This window comes from Leptonychotes weddellii, unplaced genomic scaffold (assembly GCF_054177405.1).
Source record: "Leptonychotes weddellii isolate Sample4059 unplaced genomic scaffold, ASM5417740v2 HiC_scaffold_4039, whole genome shotgun sequence".
Classification (NCBI taxonomy): Eukaryota; Metazoa; Chordata; class Mammalia; order Carnivora; family Phocidae; genus Leptonychotes; species Leptonychotes weddellii.
Window position 1 is genome coordinate 391 of NW_028006801.1, and position 6,372 is coordinate 6,762.

Consider the following 6,372-nt stretch of genomic DNA (forward strand, 5'->3'; position numbering starts at 1 on the left):
CCACCATCACCCGCTCTCCCCGGCGCGGATCTTCTCCCCTCCCAGCCCTGGCAGTCGGTTTCTCTTCAGGGGCCGCCTTTGGTGGTGACCCCCTTGGCCCGGGACGCTTTTCTCCTGCAGCCACTCCCAACCTCCACTCCGTACCGAACTGGGCTCCCACTGAGGTTCATTTCGCCAATTTTGAAAAACGAGAGCAGCGAGGGGGGTGACGACCATACTCCCTTCTGCCTTGGGAAATGCCACAAAAAGCATCTGTCCTCCCCGCCCCGCCCAGTCCTGCGCTCGGTCTCCACCTGCCCTGGCGTCCCCACCAGCCCTGGCGCCTCCACCGCCTCCACCCGCCCCCTTGGGACTTTCTGACCCACCGACGCACAACGCAGGCAGTTTTCCCCGTACCGCCTGCCGGCACTCCGCCTTGGCTTGTACTCTCAGTCTTCCGCGAGCTCCGAGGCGCCCGGCCGCCGCCACCCGCCGCCCAGAGCCTGGACAGAACCCGGAAGCCACGAGCGTGGCACCTGGAATTCTAAGCCCGACCCCGCGACTCCGCCGCAGCAGCGCCTGCCCCACCTCACCCACCTCACCGCCGACCAACCACGGGCGCCCGGCCTGGCGTGGGCACGACGGCTGGGGACCCGCGACTGCGGAGGACCGGGCTGGGCCAGGCCAGCGACCCGCAGGGAGGCACGAGCGAGTTCGGGGGAAGAGGGCTGGGCACCGAGAGGCGCGGGGAAAGCCCGGGAGGAGCCGAGCGCCGGCCCTCGCAGCCGCCTCAGCAGTTCCGGGTCAGCGCAGCCCGTCGAGGCCGTCCTCCGCCGCCCCGCTGAGGTAAGAGAAACAGGAACCAGAGCCCTCTAGCAGGAGCCAGCCGGGTCAGCTGGCGGGGGCCGGGGCGGCGAGCCACGAGGGGAGCTGGGAGGGAGGCGGGCCCGTGACGGGGGCGGGGCGGAGGGCGGGCCCTTGAGTGGGGAGGGACGTCAGGCGCGCAGGTGAGAGAAGCGGGGCGACTGGCAGGCTTGCTGGCCCCTGAGGGGAGGCGGGCGGCTGAGAGGCTTGCGGGCGGGTGAGGGGAGCTGGGCGGCGGGAGGGCGGGTCGGTGAGGGGAGTAGGGCGGATGGAAGGCTGATGGGCCGGGGAGGGGAGCAGGGCGGCGGGAGAGCGGGCCAGGTGAGGGGAACGAGTCGGTGAGAGGAGCAGGGCGGCGGGAGCGACCCGGGGAACACATGGCAGACTCCCTTCTGCGAATGGAAGCGCTCTCCCCCAACGCTTGAGGACGAGCAGTGTGGGTCAGACAACTTGGTTTAATCACCAGAGCCCAACCCTGAGACAGCCTGTGTTATCCCTTGGCAGTTCGCCCCATCCAGGGTTCAACTAATCGGCCTCCTTGGGTGGAGTTTGTCTGTTGTTCTTAGTGTTTTTTACAGTGTGTTTTTTTTGTTCCCAGAAACACTTGGGTTGAACCTTCCTTTGCCTTTTTGCGGATTCCACCTTACTTGCTGACTGGACCAACACTCTTTACAGCTCCTTTATTGGTGCTGACAAAGACTTGTAAGGCCGTTTAAAAATCTGTGTCACTAGTAGAAAATTAGAAGACAGTAACTCTTAGAATTGTGATAAATTAGCATCCCTTGTCTAACCTCAAAGAGTATAACGTTTATTTAGAAATAGCGAACAGCTACTACTACATGGAGGGCAGGTGCTAAGATAAAGGGACAATCTGTTCAGCCATTGAAGAGTAGGAGAAAGGATGCTTCCTGTGGAACTGGTTATGGTGGAAGGAGAGGTCCCTTTTGTCTTTATTGTTGCTCAGACAATTAATGCTGAAGAAGTTTTGCCTGAAAGAGAAAGAGTCCTAGATATCTAGGAGTTTAGAAGACCACTTGGAGGTGGGCAAGTGCTTCCATTCTATTTGACTAGGTAATGGGATCACCAACCCAGAATAGGAACTTGCTGTTCAGTATCCCTCACAGATATTTTTGTCAAAATTTGTATTTTCATGATTTTTGTGGGGCATTTGTTAAGAGCCCTGAGCGGTAGATGGTACACCTGATCAGAAGGTACACTCTACACTCTCTGAGTTTGTTTTATGTTAAATATTTATTACCTTAAGCAAAATAGAGATCTTTTGAGTTACAACACTGGTTTAAAACATTTATCCCTGTTTTTATAGACAATGATGGGAATTCATTTTCTTTCATGAAACAGTAGTGGCAGTAAAAAATTTAAAAATATTTCAAAATAGGAAAGCTGTCAGGGAAGAGATAGTTTGTCATTGTGTTGTATTTACATACCATTTCCTTTCACCATTTGTTCCTAGACTATCTACCCTCATCTAACTCTCTTACCTCATCTCCACTGACCCACTCCAGTGGTTCTCCTGGCTGTACATCAGAACTACAAGCAGAACTTAAAACTAAATCTAGGGACTCCACTCGATATACATTTGAATCAGAATCTCTGGGAGTCAAGTCTGGGCATGTTTTTCTTTGCTGTTTATTTTGCTTTAATCTATACAGATGATTCAGATGCATAATTAGGTTTGAAAAACAACTGCCTTATTCCCAAGCCACTCAAACTAAAGGCTGTTTCTTGGATGAGCTACAAGATTTTATCCCATACATATGCTATTCCTTTTACTTAGAACACCCTTCTCTTTTTATGCTTACCTAACTGCTACTTATTTAAGATCTTTCAACCTCAATCATAACTTTCCTTGAATCCCCATTCCCTCACCAGGCAGAATTAATTGCTTCTTCCTTAGCATTTTGTTCATACAAAAGAAACCCTCTCATTGATGCAGTCTGAACCCATAGCCTAGTAATAAGTTGAAAAAGTCAATTAAACACTGAAGTGTACACTTTATAAGGATGAACTTGATAGTATATAACTGTGTGACTTGGGACTCTATGTCTTCATACTCATATGGTCTTCTTAATGTGTGTCTGAGTTTCAAATTTCCCTCTGCCTTTCTGCTGTAAAAACACCTGTGTGGAAATAATGACCAGCTATATGAGAACAAGCAAAGAATTATTTATGCAGAGTTTGCTATGGCAAGGGAGTCAGCCATCACTTGTGTGTTGGCAGAGTAGGAAAGCTTTAATAGTGGAAAAAGGGGAAATCTTCAGGTATATCCCGATTGGAGGCTACTGGCATGGGGAAGCTGTAGGTAGGCTAACTAGAAGCAGGACATCCTATGTGATTGGTTAAGAGTGTACATTTTGGCTTTCTCTGATTGGCCCCAATTAGGGAAGCTGTTAGTTATTCATCAAATACTGGTCATTTGGGGCCAATTGTTATAGGACTTATTGTTTGGCTTCTGGAATTGTTATTAGAGATAGTGGTCTGGCTTCCTACAAGTCTGACATAGATAGCAGTATGGCTTCCTAGTCTGGTTACTGTAGATAGCGGATTGGTTTCCTGAATTGGTTGCTGCAGGTTGTGGGTGAAAGTGCTGTATTTATATATGGTCTGACCACTTTTTACATAGCCAGTCTCTTACCTGCATTGGATTTAGGGCCCACCCTAAATCCACGATGATCTCATCCAAGGTACTTAACTTAATTACATCTGCAAAGACTATTTTTTCCAAATAAGACCACATTCACAGGTTCTGGAGGTTAGGATATAGACTTATGGCGGGGGGCACCATTCAACCCACTGCAAGCTCCTTATGGTTTAGAAATCACGCTTACTTGTAGAGTAACAGAAGACCTTGCTTCTTACTGTTCTCGATGAAACAAGCAGGTAGATTATGACTGGATTTCATCATAGGCCTGGCATTTCTATTTGAAACAGTGGCCTAGCCATCCCTTAAAGCTTGGATTCAAGCTGCTGATCAGTCTCTGTATGTCTACACTTTAAAAGGACACATTTGGTAGTCCAGCACTATCAGAACATTCAGAGAAATCTCACCTTTGGTAGAAAGCTAGAAGCAATGTGGATAATATATTAATGTTGTCTGTATTGTCTTTGATAGGAAGTTAAAGAACAGTACAAATCCTTTGGGTTTTTGTTTTATTTTGTTTTCAGCATCCTGAAACCTTAATCTCACTGCCTAGTCAAAGAAGAGAGTAATGCCTAGTCCTAGCAGATCCTAACACACAAGTATATAATAGGTATGAATAAATTTTTAATGATTCAATGAATTAATTCCTTTGGATGACTCTGATAATGTTGTAACTTCTCTTGAAAACATGTGGTTGAAAACACTTATGGTCTTTTTTTTACCTGAAATATGTCTTATTCTTACTCATTTGTACAGTGTGTCACATTTTTCCCACTATTATCTTGTTGGAATTGAACCACTCAAATCTGATTTCATCATGCTTATGGCAAATATAGACCATAATTTAAAATTTGCTTGATACCAAGGAACTCTTTTATCTCATCTTTCCCCAGGCTAATTTTTTAGCTTTCTTAGTTAAATGTCAGCTTTAGATATTAAGCCCCCCGCCCTTAGAAAACAGTTTCACACAAGGAAAAATTATCTTTTCTGATAAAGTATCTATTCTAAAGGGGTAGAATGAAATTATAAACTTAACTACTTTAACTACCTGGCAGGTTCACATGATAGCTTTTCCCATTCAGAATCAAAAACAGTGCCTATGTGATATGGATGCACATGTACAATTGCCTCCTCTTAATTCTTCTAAGCTAAAAGCTCTCAAAAGTCCCAGGGTAGTTTGACAGTCTTGCTTTATTTTGCTCATTAATGTGGAGGAGGTACCAGATGATGAGTTTCCAAAAGCTGGAACCATGGCCTTTTTAAATTCTCCCAAGGGTCAAATAGAGGGGTTTGCCTCTTCAATGGAAAAGAGATAATGCACAAATCATGCTTATCCCAGTGCTTTAGTACATATTAAGTGCCTAATAAATGTTAATTTAGATCCTAATTGTTTCAAATTCCATCCTTCCTACTTGTTGGATGTGTGGCCTTTGGCTAATTTCTTAATTTCTCCAAGTCTTAGTTTACTCATCTACAAAATATAAATAAAAATAATATCTAGCTTATAGGATTGCTCTGAGGGAAAATAAAGATAATTCCTGTAAAAGCACTTAGAAAAATGCTAGTTAATTGTAAGTACTCAATAAATGTTGACTATAGTTATTATAAGAGAATGGTAGTTTAATATAGTATCTGCATTACATTGTTTTCTGTAAAGCTAATTTTCTTAGTTAAAAATATTTTTTCTAAATGTGTTTTAGATGTAAATTGGACATTTACTATGGAATACTGTAGATACTGTTTTTTTAAATCAGAGTCACTTAATTCATCTTTATATTCCTCACAATACCTTGCATATTATATGTACCTACATATGTGGTTTGAATGAAAGAGTAATTGATACTGTCTAGTCTAAACTCTCTTTTCATTGATTTAAGCAATTGTAATGAATTATCAGTAGGTGGCAGTAGTTTTCATTTTTATCTTTTGTCCATTCTACAATAGAGATCCAGAAAAAACTAAAACTTTCCCAATTTTATTTTTTTAAAGATTTTATTTATTTATTTGAGAGAGAGAGCATAAATGGGGAGGGCGGGGAGAGGGGCAGAGGGAGAAAGAGAAGCAGACTCCACCCCTGAGCAGGGAGCCTCACTTGGTGCTCAGTCCCACCCATGACCAGATCATGGACCTGAGCCAAAGGCAGACACTTAACTGACTGAGCCACCTAGGCGCCCCTAAAACCTTCCCAATTTTAAAGTAGATATCCTTTCACAAATAGTTGGTTTAAATAAATGTCACCCAAGAGTTTTTCAGTTTATGTTGCTTCAGAAATAGAGATCAAGAAATACCAGTTATTTTATTTTTTGTTATATAGATCTAATTTTCTTCATTTTTTAGATTTCTTCACCAAATTTTTTAGGGAATACAAAAATGTATAAGACATTATATCTGTCTTCCTGGAGCTTACAGTTTAATAGGGAAATAGAGTATAAAATAATGGAAATAATAAGAACAAAAACTTTTGAGTAGCAGGAATTAGCTAAATGCTGTCATGCATTATTTCATGTAGTCCTCCCAATAGTCCTAATGAGACAGGTATTACTATTGTTTCTGTTTTATAGATAAAGAATCTTAGGCCCAGCTTGGAAAGAATTTACCTAATAAAGTAGTAAGTGGTACAACCTGAGTTCAAAGCTAGCTCTATCTTACTGTATGACCTAAACTGTTATAGAGATATAGAAACAATTGCACTAAAGAGAGGAAAGGATCATATCTACCAAGAAAGACTTCTTAAAGAAGATGCCATCTATGATGGAGTTGAAAGATTGGCTGTGATGTTGACATGGTGGGAACAGTATTTTAGGAGCATAATTCTATCATTAGAACAGGGTAAATTGAAGTGGAGATAGACTACAAATAGACACCTGTTA

General features: G+C 43.5%; 1 long non-coding RNA gene across 1 annotated transcript in view; it reads left to right on the forward strand.

Moving 5' to 3' along the window:
* Window positions 1-311: 311 nt before the first annotated feature.
* The window catches only part of LOC145719365 (uncharacterized), an 8,115-nt gene continuing 2,054 nt past the window's right edge, over window positions 312-6,372 (forward strand). Inside the window, exons 1-2 of the long non-coding RNA XR_014142332.1 lie at window positions 312-825; window positions 4,027-4,112. This is a non-coding gene — a long non-coding RNA (uncharacterized LOC145719365). The remainder of the gene's footprint in view (window positions 826-4,026; window positions 4,113-6,372) is intronic.